Source organism: Mastigoproctus giganteus, chromosome 9 (genome assembly GCF_048544385.1).
Source record: "Mastigoproctus giganteus isolate SK-2022 chromosome 9, ASM4854438v1, whole genome shotgun sequence".
Classification (NCBI taxonomy): domain Eukaryota; kingdom Metazoa; phylum Arthropoda; class Arachnida; order Uropygi; family Thelyphonidae; genus Mastigoproctus; species Mastigoproctus giganteus.
The window spans coordinates 40,663,168-40,680,225 of record NC_143583.1 but is presented as its reverse complement, the minus strand read 5'-3'; the positions used below and the strand labels follow the sequence as shown (position 1 = coordinate 40,680,225).

General features: G+C 38.0%; 1 protein-coding gene across 1 annotated transcript in view; it reads left to right on the top strand.

Moving 5' to 3' along the window:
* Nucleotides 1–17,058, top strand: part of Dap160 (dynamin associated protein 160) — a 531,520-nt gene that overhangs the window by 215,713 nt on the left and 298,749 nt on the right. The gene's annotated exons all lie outside the window — the stretch shown is intronic.

Genomic DNA, 17,058 nt, shown 5'->3' with positions numbered 1-17,058 from the left:
GCCTCAGTAAATATATCCACAACTAATTTTATTATTCTCCTTATACCATATGAAAACTACAACATTTCCTGAAGTGAAGCCTCTATAAGGCACCTGGGGTGGATGTAAGCTACCCATTTATATTAAGGGAGGCAGTAAAGGAAGTAATCAATTCTGTCTAATTATGGGAGCATCCTTGGATTCAGGGGAGGAGATTGGAGATACATCATTAACACAGATTGGACATTTATGTAATGGCTGTGGGACAGTATTAGTTACCCCAGCTGAAGTTGCAGATAAACTCAATAGTTAATTTGCATTGATCGTATGTATAGCTTAGCTTAATTTTCAGCACTCACCTCATAGTAATCCGCTTAGCTGGTGGAGGGTTTTATCACATACATAGTGGTTATAGGATTCTAATACTTTACAGGGATTATGGGTTTTAAAATTAAGTTATGGGCTGTAGAAAAATTTTTAAGAAAGGAAAGTGCACCTTCCATGGTTGCCTAATTAAATTAAATTAAGAGAAAAAAAAAAAAAAAAAGCCCCCTCCACTATAGCTAACTGAAGATGAGGAAACTTGAAAGTCGCTCATGCGCGATTATTAGCTTATATATTTCCCTTTTTTTTTTCTTTTTTTTTTTTCTCTTAATTTAATTTAATTAGGCAACCATGGAAGGTGCACTTTCCTTTCTTAAAAATTTTTCTACAGCCCATAACTTAATTTTAAAACCCATAATCCCTGTAAAGTAGTATTAGAATCCTATAACCACTATGTATGTGATAAAACCCTCCACCAGCTAAGCGGATTACTATGAGGTGAGTGCTGAAAATTAAGCTAAGCTATACATACGATCTAGTTATTACATTACAGCACATAAGGACTCCTTAAAATATCAAGAGTTAATTTGCATTGATATTTACAGAAGAAGAACCCTTTGTGTCAATGAGAAATTATGGGAGTGAAGTTGAAAAAAATGTAATTAATGATGTCAAAATTTCACACATTTATTTAAAATTTTCGAGCCCAGGAGAGTAAGGCTCCTGGGGTTGATGGCATATATCTTCTAATTTTAAGGGAGGCAGCAAGTGAGTGCATTGAACCTAATGTGAGTACATTGAAGCTAATTATGAGAGATCACAGGACTCGGGAGTGATTCCGTTGGATTGCCAATATATCATCAATACGTAAGTGCGGTTCAAAGAGTGAAGTGGGAAATTACCGACCTGTCAGTCTAACTTCAGTTTTAGGGAAAATCTTGGAGGCAGTGATCAAGGGCGGAACTCGGGATCATTTGGATGGAAATGGAATTCTGAAGGATATTCAGCATTGTTTTGTAAAGGGAAAATAATGTTTAACAAACCTAGTTAGCTATTTTGACAAGGTCACTCGAGCTGGATTTAGGAAATAATTTCGACATTGTTTATTTGGATTTCAGCAAAGCATTTGACTCAGTCCCACATGAGCACTTTATAAGCAGGAGCAGGTTGGAATCACAAGGAAAATCTTTAGGTGGATAGCTGGATGGTTTCAAGGCAGGAGGCAGAGGGTTGTGATAGTTGGCTATTCCTCAGATTGGATTGAAATAAGAAGTGGGGTTCCCCAAGGATCAGTATTAGGACCACTGTTTTTCATTTTCATAAATGCCATCAATGAAGGGATAGAGGGCATGAAGTCTGAATTTGCAGATGATGCAAAGATCAGTAGAGTAGTTAATGATCACTGCCAAGCAGAGCTTCTTCAGAGTGACCTAGATAGACTCCAGGGATGGTCAGGAAAAAATGGCAGCTATGCTTTAATTCAACAAAGTGTAAGGTATTGCACCTGGGGAACAGTAACCCAAAAATAACTAATACGCTTGGTGGAGTTGAATTAAAGCTGATAGTGTAGGAAAGGGAGACTTGGGTGTTACGATACGTTCAGACGTGAAGTTCGCTGAGCATTGTAGACAGGTTGCAAAGAAGGCCATGGTGTCCTATCAATGATTTATCAAACATTTGCTAGTAGAGATAAAGACGTCATAATCCCATTATATAAGGCTATTGTTAGAATACTGTGTTCAAGTGTGGAGACCTAAAGAAAGACCTTGTGCTTCTTGAAAGGGCCAAAAACGGGTAACTCGCCTGGTGAGATCAGCAAAAAGGCATCCATATGAGGAAAGATTTCGAATGTGGGTTGCAGAGCTTGGAAACTAGGCACCTTAGAGGAGACTTGTTTGAGGTATTTAAGGCTCTGAGAGACATAAATAAAATGAATGTCAATGAAATTTTTACTGTTATAAATGATTCTAGACCAGAAATTAAGTTCCAGGGGGGGAGGGAGATGTTTAGACTGGATTGCAGGAAGTTTTATTTTAGCCAGCGAGTTATAAATTACTGGAAAATTTACCTACATGGGTGATTGAGGCCAACAGTTTGGGGGAAATTCAAAGATCAGCTGGATAATTACCTACAGGAGGAGGGAAACGCATAGGTTGACCATTTCCTTTTCTTTTATTATTATTATTATTATTATTATTCTATTATCTACTATTATTAATATGAATATTATTATTCCAGGGAAAATAATGGGGGTCACTGAAAGAAGTAATGCAGGTCCATCTAGACAGGAATGCAACTATACTGCAGTCACAGCATGTATTTGTTAAGGAGCAGTCTTGTCTAACCAATGTGATAGGTTACTATGATGTAGTGACGAAGGAACTGAATGCGAAAAATAATTTTTGGTATCATATACTGGATTTCAGGAAGGCTTTTGATACTTTTGCACATAAAAGACTGAAGCAAAATGGCATTAAGGGCAAGTTACTGCAATGGATAAAGGAATGGTTGAGTGGAACAAGACAGAGTGGTTATCAATGGGTGCTGCTCTTTGTGATCTTATCTTATTAGTGGAGTCCCCCATGGTTCAGTGCTGTACCCATTGTAGTTTTTAATATTTATTAATGGTACTGATGAAGGTATATCAGGATTAATGCCTAAGTTTTCAGATGATACAAAGGTTGACCTAATAATAGGAATCTTGAGCTACTGCAACAAGATCTATTGCAGTAGCTCACACTGAAAATTAGGTTGATGGACTGAGAATTGGCAGTTGAAGTTTAAAATTGACAAGTGCAAGGTACCTATGGGCAGCAGTACCTCAAAGTTACTTTTCTACTGTACAGTACTACACTCAGGGTAATAGAAAATTGTGATGTCACATATGAAATTCTCTGAGCAATGCAGACAAGCTACCAGAACAGTTCATGAGGTTTTGTTGGTGATATGCAGAAACTGTTAGCATGGATAAGGAGATGATTATCCCTTTTGTACAAGGCCCATGGTTAGGCTGCATTTTGAGTACTGTATACAATTCTGGAGGCCTCAGTTTGGGAAGTATGTAGATCTGCTGGAACAGGTTCAGAAAAGAGTAACCAGATTGGTGAAGAGAACAAAAGGGTACTCTTACCAAGAAAGGCTTCAATTCTGCAAATTGCAGCATCTGGAGACTTAGGCACCTATGGGGAGATCTGATTGCGGTATTAGCATTAGTTGAGGCATATGAAAGCTCTTTTTTTTTTTGACTATACATTAGTCAAAAAAAAAAAAACATTTCACCCATCTAATCACTCTAAATGTTTGTCTAGTTCAGCCTTAAATTTGTTTAAGCGATCAACTTCCACAACAACTTAAGTGTAGTACCAACTGTGTGGTACTACACTTAAGGTGGTAGAAAATGAAAAAGACCTGGGAGTAATTGTGCAGTCAGATATGAAGTTTTCTGAGCAGTGCAGACAGGCTGCTAGGGCGGGTCATGGGGTTTTGTCAATGATATATAGGAATTTTGCTAGCAGGGAAAAGGAGGTGATTGTCCCTCTGTATAAGGCAATGGTCAGGCCACGCCTTGAGTACTGCGTACAGGTCTGGAGGCCTCATTTTAGGAAGGATGTAGATTTGCTTGAGCGTGTACAGAGAAGAGCAACACGATTGGTGAGGGGAATGAAGGGATTCTCTTACCAAGAGAGGCTTAAGTTCTGCAAATTGCAGTGGCTGGAGACTAGGCACCTGCGCGGTGATCTGATTGAGGTCTATAAGGCCTTGAATGGGTTGAGCACGCTGAATTCTGATGGGATCCTTCCACTTGTTCAGATTACCAACCTACGGGGACATAAGTTCAAATTAAGAAAGGACAGATGTAGAATAGATGTGCGGAAATTTGCCTTTAGCCAGCGGGTGGTTAATTGCTGGAACAAACTTCCATCTGTCGTTGTAGAAGTTGATAGGTTAAATAAATTTAAGGAGGAACTGGACAGGCATTTGGAGGGAATGGTGTGATTTTTTTTTTTTTTTTTTTTTGGCTGATGCTGCATAAGCTCCTACACTTGCTTTCTTGCATCATGTGCCACTACTACTACTACAACAAATGGAAGTCCATTCCAGCAATCAACTACCCACTGGCTAAAGGCAAACTTCCGCACATCTATTCTACAACTGTCTTTCATCAATTTGAATATATTCCCCCTCAGATTCTTAATCTGAGCAAGCAGAAGTATTCCATCAGCATTGAGCCTGCTCAAGCCATTCAAGGCCTTATACATCTCGATCAGATCACCTCGCAAGTACCTAGTCTCCAGATGCTACAACTTGCGGAACTTAATCCTTTCTTCGTAAGTGCACTCTTTTGTTTCTCTCACCAATCTTGATGCACTTCTCTGTACTCGTTCTAGCAACTCCACATCCTTCCTAAAATCAGGCCTCCAGACCTGTATACAGTACTCAAGGTGTGGCCTGATCATTGCCTTATACAAAGGGATAATCACCTCCTTGTCTCTGCTAGCAAAATTCCTATATATCATTGACAAAACTCGATGACCTGCTCTGGCAGCCTGTCTGTACTGCTCAGAGAACTTCATATCTGACTGCACAATACCCCCAGGTCTTTTTCATTTTCCACCTCCCCGAGTGTGCACCACACAGTTGGTACGTTTCTCTTGGGTTACCGCTATCCATATGGAGTACTTTGCATTTGTCAATGTTAAACTTCTGTTGCCACTTCTCAGCCTATCTGCCTAACTTTTCTAGATCCTGTTGCAGTAGCATACTGTCTTTACCATTATTAACAACCCCTGTCAATCTTTGTATCATCTGCGATCTTGGACATTAAACCTGAAAAAGCAAAAAGTGTTTAAAGCCTTGGATTGAGTAAACTAAATGTTGATGTAAATGTAAATTCTTCCTCTTGCTAAGACTACACAAATGAGGGGGCATGAATTTTAATTTATGCCCCCTCATTTGAGTTGAGGGAGGATGGCTGGTTGCTGGATAGATTGTGTGAAAGTTTGCCTTCAGCGAGTGGGTGGTTGATTGTTGGACCAAACTTCTATCTTTTGTTGTGGAAGTCGGTGATTTGAATAATTCAAGGAAGAACTAAACAAATTCTTTGAGGATATAGATGAGTAAAGTGTATTTTTTTTTTTTTTTTCCTGGCTAATTATAAGTTTTCTTTTTTGTATCATTTCCACTTAGTACTGTGTTTGGGTTGGAGGTTGAGAAGATGAGAAAAAAACATTTGTTGACATTAGACTTGAACTGCTATAGACTGTAATTTTCAGGAAAGCCATATGAGGGAAGGTTGTTCCAGAAAATTTTAGTTGAATGAGTAAACGAGGAAAATGAAAAGTTGGTTCTGTGAGTTTGAAGTTGGACAGTAAATGGATGTTGGCTGGTGTCGGCACATGTTCGGACTGTTTTGAAAGAGAGAGTGGGAATTATAGAAGCCAATTCAGAAGAACAGTGCCCATGGAAGTATCTGTAGAAAAGGCATAAAACAGAAACAGTACGTCTATGAGACAGCGAGTGGAGAGACTCTGTTAGAGAGGAGTCATTAATTAACCTAACTGCCCTCTTCTGAATGGAATCTAGAAGCCTGAGAGAGGTTTTGGGCGCACCACCCCAGATGTGGGAACAATATTCCATGGTCGGGCAGATTTGCAATTTGTAAAGAAGGAACAGCTGTTTAGAAGAAAAGTAATGCCAAGAGTGAAAGAGAAAGCCAAGTTTTTTTTAGATGCAGAGGAAGCAATATTTGTAATGTGCTTGTACCAAGAGAGATTAGAAGTCAGGGTAATCCCCAAAAGCAATATATCATTTTGCCTAGAAATCAGAGTGTCACCAAAGATAAGCATAGGAGCAGAAGAATCCTTTTTGCGAGATATAAGACAAGACAGTTTTAGAAGGATTGAAATTAACTAAGTTGTCTTTGCCCCACTGGAGAATTACCTGGAGATCGGCATTTAAGGAATTGGTAGTGGATATTCGAGAAGTTGAAGCTGATTGAGCAGGACAAGGTTTCTCATAATGGAAAGTGGAATGCAATGTGCTATCATCAGCAAAACTATAGATAGGATTGCCACTCAATGAAAAAAGGTCATTAATATACAAAAGGAAAAGGGTGTTGGAAAGAACTGAACCTTGGGGGACAACAGCATTAGTGGAGAAGTTAGAAGACAGAGAGCCATCTACCATCACCCTCACCGAGCAATCAGAGAGAAAACTGGATAACCAATTACTGAAAACAGTTGGCAAACCATAAGATGGAAGCTTGTTTAGAAGACCTTTATGCCAAACACGATCAAATGCCATTGAGATGTCAAGGGCAACCGCTTGTGTTTCCCCGAACTTTTCCATTGAATTTGTCCATAAATGGGTAACATAAGCCAGAATATCACCAGTGGATCGACACTGATGGAATCCATACTGGCAATCATCGATCGGATGGAAGGTTTCTGTGTAGTTTAAGAGTTGGCAGCTAATTGATTTCTCCATTACTTTAGAAAGAGTAGAAGTAATTGCAATGGGACAATAATTTGATGGGAGGGATTTGTTATACTTTTTAGTAACTGGCTGGATCTGAGCAAATTTCCAAGCAAAAGGAAAAACACCTTTGGAATAAGAAAGTGAAAAAAGGTGGCTAAGAACAGAAGTAAGTTCAGGAGCACAGGTTAAGAAAGCTTCAGGTCCTGATGGAGAAATACCATCAGGACTTGAAGCTTTCTTAGCATCAAGATTCGTCAAAATCCTTCTAACATCCTTTTGACAGAAGACCACAGGAGGCATTGAGTGGAGCATGTTGGGAATGGTGGGAGGTGTTTTACCAAAATCATTGATACAGGATTTGGAAGAAAAATAGGATGCTTGCAGGTTAGCTTTATCCTTGGCCGAAGTGACAATAGAACCATCTGGTTATGACAGAGGTGGGAGCACAGATGGGCAAAAGTTGCGGCCAAATAACTTTGGCAAGAGACCAGAATGATCAGCTACCATTAGGGCAAGAAGCAAGTTTTCTTCTCTTAGCCTGTTCAAAATCTAGTTTGGACTGGTTAATAACTGCTTTACAATTGTTGCGAGCTTTGGTGTAGGCAGAAAATGAAACCGAATAATTGGAAACAAGCCAATTACGATATGCAACATCCTTCTCCTGAATGGCCTTAGCACCTTTATTGGAAAACCAAGGTTTAGATAAAGGATGAGATTTTAAAGTGGAGTGTTGGAATAAAGGATTCCATTCCAGCAAGAATAATTTCACTGACGATGTGAGTAAACATTGACATCAGAAGTTTTGAAACAGTAGTCCGACCAAGAAAAATAAGAAAATAAATTGCGCAGGTCATCCCATTTTGCAATCCTGTAATGCCAAACAACACGAGGTTGGGTATAGCCATGAGATGAAGGTTCCATTGGAGAAGAGACAATCACCAAGCTGTGATCTTAGGTGCCTAAAGAACCACTTACTTTGACCGTGTACTTAGAAGGGTTGTTGGCGCCTCCGTAGCCAGGTGGGAAGGAGCAGCAGCAGTGCATAGCACACGCTTCTTGATTAGACCAGGGCTCGAGCCCATCACCACCAAATACGGAGGATGTGGAAAGGTCAGGAAATTACCACTGCATATCATGGAGCAATATGGCCTTAGTTGCTAATGCTCCAAATAACAACAGTTATAAGAAGGGATGTTTGTGAGAAAAAGTTCATGTGTGTTGGCTGTATGGTTAGGATTGTCCATTATTCTTGTAAGTAAATAAACAATCTGTTGAAGGTCATTAGTAATTGCAAAAGCCTCAGCATCTCGACCATTTTGGTCGGTGTGACTAGAAAACAGAAGCCAGCTGGAGTTGTGAACATTAAAATCACAAAGGGAAATTACTTCACTGTTGTGAAAGTTTGACTGGAGAACGTCACGTTGCAAAGAGAGGAAGTCAAAGAGCTGCAAGTGATTTGTGGAGTTGGGAGTATACTAGAGACGACAGATGAATTTGACAGAATGAGGTAGATAGATTTTAAACCAGAGAAGATTGAAAAGAGGAGATTCCAAATTACCGAGTCTCTGACAGGGAATATCAGAACGGACATATGCACAAGTACCACCTTTGAGGCAAAAGGAAATATACCGCGAATAATTTGGGCAACTGAGATGAGCAGTGGTTGAATCAACCGATAACTGAGATTCTGTCAGAAAATGTACATGGGGTTTGGCAGACTGCAAGTGGAAATGGACATCGGTGAGATTAGAATTGAGACCACTTATATTTGTGAAATGCACTAGGAAGTGGTTGGGAGGTGTAGATCTTTTTGCAGATAAGCTTGCTCTGTTAGTTTGACAATTCATGGTGTATTCAATAGTAAGAAAAATTGGGTGGGACATGCTGTATGAAGTAATGAAATCTTTGGATATGGCATACACATGGTAAGAATATACCCAGATCCTTGACATAACGTGGCCTCGACAATGCTCCCCCACATATGCTCTACTCGGACTCCCTCCAGTCACTATCTGGCAGAGTAGAGGTAACAAGATTATACACTAGCTGATCTGGAAGCCTCCTCGAAATGTAAGGAAGATTGGATCTTGCCATGATGTTCATCATAACCTCAAAAGTCATCGGTCGTACTGCATGATGGAAGAGATAGTGAAAGGTTGATCGGAACTTAGCTGTGGAGACTAAACATGGGTTCCACCACTTTGAGCCTCCAATAAGCAAAGTGATGGTATTGCACCAGTTGATGAGAGTCATCTATCACCTAGTATTGCCTGGTAACACAAAGGGGCGGCATTCCTCCATGTGGTGTGGGTGCCACACCTGCATCCCTGCTTACGTTGGTATAATCCCAATGCACAAGCACACCCACAGTGTGCCTGTGCATTGGGGTTATATCCAGGATTACTAACAGTCCCACCATTGTGACGGTGCAGGCAGAGGATTTGGCTGTCACGGACCGTCCGAGCTTTGCCGAAATTGGGTGCACTTGACTTGAGTTTCACCCGAATATCAGTTCCATCAGCGTTTTAGACTCCCAGGTAGAAAGTACAGCTTGTCTGGTGTATCTGCGAGAATGTCTGTGACACCCTCAAGGACCACTACTACTCTTACTAGTATACATCATTTAAAGTTATTTGATCATTGATTTATACTGTAAGATAATTGTCTCCTCATCTCAACTGGGAAAATGGATATAGATCATTAGCAGTGATCTTTCCATTCCTTGTAGCCTTACCATACTGTCGAGAGAGTTTGATTTTTGACTATTGCAACTCAAGTTTTTCTCTCTGTCAGTATTGATTGTGCTACCCACACATGGCCTCGATGCCAAAACTTGCATTTACTACCATAAATCAGTTTTGTTTTGTGTTGTGTTGGGAGAGTTCTTGGAATCTTGCAGAGTAAAGTTTCCAGTGGTGGTAGGCTCTAGGTCAAGTGAAGGTTTTTTTTTTATATATAGAATTTGTAAGCATTGTAAAAATGGATACTTTGTGCATAAATGCTTTTAAGTATTACTTCAGCTTGGCTTAGTTGACTTATTTTTACTGCTCTCTGATGTTAGAATATAATTATTGCAAAAAATTAAACGAAATTTTTTAAAAAAATGTGACAAAAGTTGTGAAAAATATCGCAAAAAAAAAACCCAACTTCTTTTAACCTTTTCTGTTTTTAAGTAGTAATCCTCTACATCTATTTGTGTATCACTTGATACACTTGCATCAATTGCTAGATCAGATATCCAGAGAATTTATTCTCACTTCAGCTTTAGTTAAACTTCTGCAATTGATGCTGATATGTGTGAACCTTCTAATTTTCAAAGCTCTTTGTTTTCTTACTATTATCTGTTATAAATTATCTGAAAACACTTGGAAACAAGTAATTGTAGGCACAGTTTATTATAAGATATGATACCACCTGCTAGAATGTATCTAGACAGTTGGCACATAAAGATGTTTTTTGAATGAACTTGAACATGTATATACAGGTGAACTCCGCTTAATGCTGATAATTCGTTCCTGAAAAACAAAGCGCTAAGTGAATCCATGCTAAGCGAGTGCTGCATTCCTATCAGTGCCATAGGATATTTCCTAATTAATAATAAATGGTAGTAAAAAGATGCACAAATGTCGGTCAAAATATTTAATATTCAAATATTTGTACATATAAAATATTCTGCATTACATTCGTATATAATTATGTGGTAACTACTTACATATCAAAATTAACTTTAAAATTCCAATTAAAATCATGAATTTAATTGATTTAATTTAATTGATGAATTTAATCAAGAAAAATGTGTCGATTTTGGGTTGAAATTTGGCCCTCTTCCAAATAAACTAAAAGGGGTATTAATTTTAAATCCCCCGCAGCGTTACTACCCGACAATAAAGGCAACCGATCCTTCGTCGCTTTGAAATCTGGCATGCTTTTTTTCTTCTTTCAATATGAAACTTCTTTTAGGCATTTGTTTCCACAAAAGTCCTGCTTCATCTGTGTTAAAAACTTGTTGAGAAGTATAACACATAATATCCTTCTTTAATAATTTTAACAAGTTCTTTTTTGAAAGTTTCGGCTGCTTAATCTGCAATTGCGGCTTCTCCCTGGATTTTAAATCTATTCAACCAGCCCTTACTAGTTTTAAGAGGGTATGGATGGGTTCCACTTCACCCATCCATACCCTCTAAGAATTTGTGTAGTTCTTTCTTGAATTTATTCAACCTGTCCACTTCCACAACAGATGGAAGGTTGTTCCAACAAAGAACCACCTGTTGACGGAAGGCAGACTTCCACACATCTATCCCACGACCATCCTTCCTCAGCTTAAATTTATTTCCCCTCAGGTGTGTTGTCTCAGAAAGAGGAAGAATGCCATTCATATTCAGCTTACTCAGTCCATTCAGGGACATAAATATCTTAATCAGATCACCCAGCAGGTGCCTAGTCTCCAGAAGTTGCAGTTTGCACAATTCAAGCCTTTCTCGGAACGAGCACCCTTTTATTCCATTTACCAATCTGTTTGCTCTTCTCTGCACCTGTTCCTCCAGACCTGTATACAGTACTCAATATACATCCTAACCATGACCTTGTGCAAAGGGATAATCACCTCCTTATCTCTGCTAGCAAAGTTTCTGTATATCATTGTCAAAACTGCATGAGCTGTCCTGGCAGTATGTCTGCAGTTCTCAGAGAATTTTATATCTTACTGCACAATTACCCCAGATATTTTTCATTTTCTGCTACCCTGAGTGTAGTACCACACACTTGATAAGTTACTCTGGGATTACAGCTATCCATATGCAGTACTTTACATTTGTTAATGTTAAATTTCAACTGCCATTTCTCAGCTCATTGACCCAATTTTCCTAGATCTTGTTGCAGTAGCTCGCTCTGATTACTGCCGTTAACCAACTTGCCAACCTTTGTATCATCTGCAAACTTCGACATTTAGCCTAATATAACTTTATCAATATTAAATAAATATTGATAACCACTCTGTCTTCTTCCACTTAACCATCTCTTTATCCATAACAGTAACTTGTCCTGAATGCCACATTGCTCCAGTTTATACAGCAGTCTTTTGTGTAGCAGTATCAAAAGCCGTCCTGAAATCCAAGTATGTGATATCAAAATTATTTTTTTCATCCAGTTCCTTGGTCACTGCATCACAATATCCTATCAGATTGATTAGACAAGACCGGCTCTTAACAAAATCATGCTGTAACTGTAGTATAATTGCTTTCTTGCATCATTTGCCATTACTACTACTACTATTCCTGTCCAGATGGTCCTGTATTACTTCTTTTACCAGGGATGCCATTTTCCCTCAAACAGATGTTGAGCTAACAGGTCTGTAATAATTCATGTCACCTTTTGATCCTGCTTTATTATTTTTCGGTACATTTGCACATCCCAGTTCATAGGACCTCCCATGAATCCAAAGATGCTCTCATAATTATGACTAAAGGCTTGCTTACCCCATTTGCTGCCTCTCTTAATTTGATTGGTTTGGTCCCAACCAGCCCAGATGCCTTTTTTTTTTTTTTATGTTCATCTTTAACAATTCCTCTTCTTCTTTCCTTTCAGTATCACAAAGTCATTTAGCTTCCAGTTGGAATTTGAGAAACTGAAATCGTAACCCCTAAAGAATTACTCATTTGTGAATGTAGATACAAAATACCTATCAATAAGAGCAACCTGACCAAGGTCATCAACAGTTAACCCACTGACATTAAGTGGTTCAATGTCATTCAATCCCTTCCTTCTACTGTTAATATAAACATTGGCATTTCCATTAGTAGAGGCATATAATGCAAGAAAGCAAGTTTATACAGCATCAGCCAAAAAAAAAAAAAAAAAAATCCCATTTCATACATCCATTCGCTCTAAAATTTTGTCCAGTACTTCCTTGAATTTATTTAAGTTATCAACTTTCCAATGACATATGGAAGTTTGATCCAGCAATCAACTATCCCTGGCTAAAAGCAAATTTCTCCACATCTATTCTACAGCCGTCTTTCCTCAATATGAATTTGTCCCCTCAGATTCAGAATCTGAGGAAGAGAAAAAAAATCCCATCAGCATTGAGTTTGCTCAACCCATTCAAGGCCTTATACATCTCAATCAGATCAGCTTGCAGGTGCCTAGTCTCCAGACCCTGCAATCTGCAGAACTTAAGCTTTTCTTGGTAAGAGAGGACCCCTTTGTTCCCTCACCAATCTTGTTGTAGCAGCTCGTTCTAGCAACTCCTCATCCTTCCTAAAATGAGGCCTCCAGATCTATATGCAGTGCTCAATGTGTGGCCTGACCATTGCCTTATACAAAGGAATTATCGCTTCTTTATCCCTACTAGCAAAATTCCTGTATATCATTGACAAGACCCCATGAGCTGCTCTTTCAGCCTGTCTGCACTGCTCAGAAAACTTCATATCTGACTGCACAATTTCACCCAGGTCTTTTTCATCTCTATAATACCACCCTGAGTGTAGTACTACACAGTTGGTACATTTCTTGGGGTTACTACTACCCATATTGCAGTACTTTTCATTTGTCAGTGTTAAACTTCAGTTGCCACTTCTCAGCTCAACTTTTCTAGATTCTGTTGCAGTAGCATACTGTCATTAAAAACCCTATCAACCTTTGTATCATCTGCACACTTCGATATTAAGCCTGATATACCTTCATCAGTATCATTAATAAATATACAAAACAACAATGGCCCCAATACTGAAACCTGGAGGACTCCACTAATAAGATTACTCCACAAAGAGCAGTGTCCATTGATTACCACTGTCTTTTCCAACTCAACCACCTTTGTATCCATTGTAGCAACTTTCCATTAATGCCATACTGCTCCAATTTATACAGTAGTCTTCCGTGTGCAACAGTATCAAAGCTTTCCTGAAATTTTACATAGAAGTCTGCTGTTTTTCTTTGCTAGAGTCTTCTCATAATCTGACTTAGCTTGCCCAACCCCTTTATGACTTGATTACAGACTAATTTATATCTACCATAGGCTTCTGAACCACCCAATAATTTTTATATTCCATGCACTTTTTTCTCTGGACTGTCGAGCTAACGGCACCCAAAATAACGGAACATTCGAGCTAACGGCACATTGAGATAGGATGTTTGCATACAGCACAAGATATCTTGCAGTGCCGAAAAAAGGAAATGGCAAGTCATGTGATTACTGTATTTGTTTATGTTCACCATTTTTGAAAATAAATTCTGTACTGATATCACGGATTATACTGCTGTTTTACATTTATTTTAAATTAAAAATCCCTCACTATGGCTCTTAAAGTTAATAACCGTTCATACAGAGAAGAAAAGAAGAAGAATATTAAGGCTTAGTGACAAATTTGATATAATCCAACTACAGGCATACCTCGAATAACGAATAGGATGCGTTCCACGAAATTACTTCGTTAAGCGAAACTTCGTTTTCAGAGGTAAAAATACTATGGCCAGAATAGGGATACGTTCCTACGTAAAGAAAATGAAAAGCTTTTTTTTTCGAACAAAGAAAAGTTTTATTAAATAAACGGTCAACTTACATACAAAGTGAAATCACATTTTAAAATATGAGTCTAAAGTTGATTGTTTATGCTTTTTTCCTCTTTCATTTAACAATTGCCTATACGGAATTATTGCATTTAACACTGATCGCTTAACAATAACACTTCTTCCTAAATCAGGATCATTTTCACTAAAAAAATTCATTTAAGCACCTTTTTAAATCTTTGGTTGTTAACACTTTTTCGGCAGGAACTTCTTTAACTTCGTCTTCATTATCTTTGTCTTCGTTGCTAACAAGGTTTTCTAAATCTTCCACTGAAAGAGCATCATCTTCTGCATTCAATAAATTCCTAACATCCTCTTCATCGACATTTTCGAAACCTATTGATTGAGCCATCTGGATAACTTCATTTCTAATTTCTTGGATGTTATTTTCTTCTTCTAGTACAACTTCTGGCCATATTTTGCGCCAAACTCCATTTAAGCATTTCTTAGTGACTTCTTTCCAAGAACTATCAATGTTTTCAATTGCGATTTTAATGGTGTAGTTTTTCCAAAAAGTTTTAACTGTCATTTCCTCTTTATCCTCTAGTTCAGTTAAATTGCTTAATGTTCGACGCAGATAATAAGCTTTAAATGATGCTATTACTCCCTGATCCAATGGTTGAATCAGGGAAGTTGTGTTTGCTAGAAGAAACACAACTTTGACAGGAATGCATTTGTCCAATGTGTTAAGATCAGTAGGATGTCCCAGAGCATTGTCTAACAACAAAAGAGCTTTTTCTTCAAAGTTGTTTTTTTTGACAATACCGTTTTACTTCAGGACAAAAGTGGTTAACAAACCAATCAGTAAATAACTCCTTGGTAACCCACGCTTTTCTATTTGCTTTCCATATTACAGGTAAATTCATTTTTATGTTACCTTTTAATGCCCTCGGATTTTCTGAATGGTAAACTAATAACAATTTTAATTTATAATCGCCAGAGGCATTTGATCCAAAGGGTAACGTTAAACGGTCTTTGGCTGCTTTGAACCCAGCAACTGATTTTTCTTCAATAGAAATGAAGCTTTTTGTTGGTAGCCGTTTCCAGAACAAACCGCTTTCGTCAACATTGAACACCAAATTTGGAAAATTTTCACGTTCAATTATTTCCTTTAGTTTTTCTGGAAACTTATTTGCAGCTTCTCCTGTTAATTTTACACTATGAATCCTGGCCCATTTTTTAAATTTCTCAAACCAACCACGAGAAGCCCCAAAGGTTTCTGTAATTTCTTCAGTTTGTTTAGATTTCATGTGATTAAACTGGAATATTTTTTTTATGTTAAATGGGGCTTGAATTGCCGACTTCGTTATATCGAAGCTTCGTTATCAGAGGTAACGTTAACCGAGGTATGCCTGTATTGCATTAGGGTCACCCAGAAAGTTACTTCATCTATCCATATGTGCATTGTATCTGTAAATTGCGTGTGTGTGTTCTCTGGTTGATTTGCCTGTTTTGCTGGACAGAAAACTTTGCTATCTACACCCGAGACCTAACTCAGCCACAGAGTGAAAAAAGCTCATGAAAGTTCCTTGTGTCATCAATGGGATTGGAACCCGGGCCTTTTCCACTGGTGCGAGGAAGACAGTGACGATACCACTGTGCTACCACGCTGACTAAACTGGATATAATAAAGAAAATAGAACAGGCTGTAAGTAGGAGTGTATTAATGGCAGAATATAACATTGGATCATCAACATTTTTATGTGTAGTTAATAAAATTGCATTCTTAATCTCTCTATTTCTTATTTAGCCTCATTATTTCTGCATTAAATATATTAAAAATAAAACTTTCTAGATAATGGCACCTTGAATTCCCGAAGGCGCCATTATTCTGAAAGTCTACTGTACATTGTACTCTCCATATTCAAATTCATCATCACTTATGTCTGAATGACACCATATTGCTGCTATCCCTACGATGTCTGTATTTGATGACTTATTTAGTACTTTAAATTCATCAAGTTTATTTACCATGCTCCTGGCATTAGTGTACATGCAAATATACATGCATATGTTTCTTACTCTTGGCTACCCTCACACAGCCCATGTATTGACTTGTTCAATGATGATCCACAGTAGGGTTTAAAATTCCAAACACCTTGCTTACCAGGCTACTGCATTTTCCAATTAAAAAAAAAAAAAGCACTGCATATACCCTGTACGCATGAAAGATGTTTTATTTTATGTGAAAACATCCTTGGCTTGGACGAGATTAAAGGGGTTTAGTATGAAAAAAATCCAAACATGTTTAACATTTTAAAGCATTTATTTTTTTTTTTCGAGTTTCATGAATTTGAGGTTGCAATACACGTTCAATAGGTAATTTACTTGCAATGGGTTTGTGATAACTAAAATATGATACATACACTTGAGATTGTAAAGAGTGTAAATGTCTTTGAAACACGGCATCAATTATAGTTCCATGATTAGTAGTCGATACAGATCTAGAAGTATCTAACATTAGTCCAAATTTATTTTCTAAGAAATCAGTCAAAGGTTTGGAGTGAGTATCTGCAAAATTAACGTTGAAATTTCCACTAAGTATCATTGGTATTCAGTCATATTTCTTGTGAGAAAATTGTTGTAGCAATGCAGCTCCTTCAATCATGTAAGGAAGTAAAATGAAATGGATGAATTCAATGGTGTGTTCGATCTTTCGGTAGGTGAAATGTAAATCACTACCAACAATATCGTTTGACCATCAGGAAGAAGGCA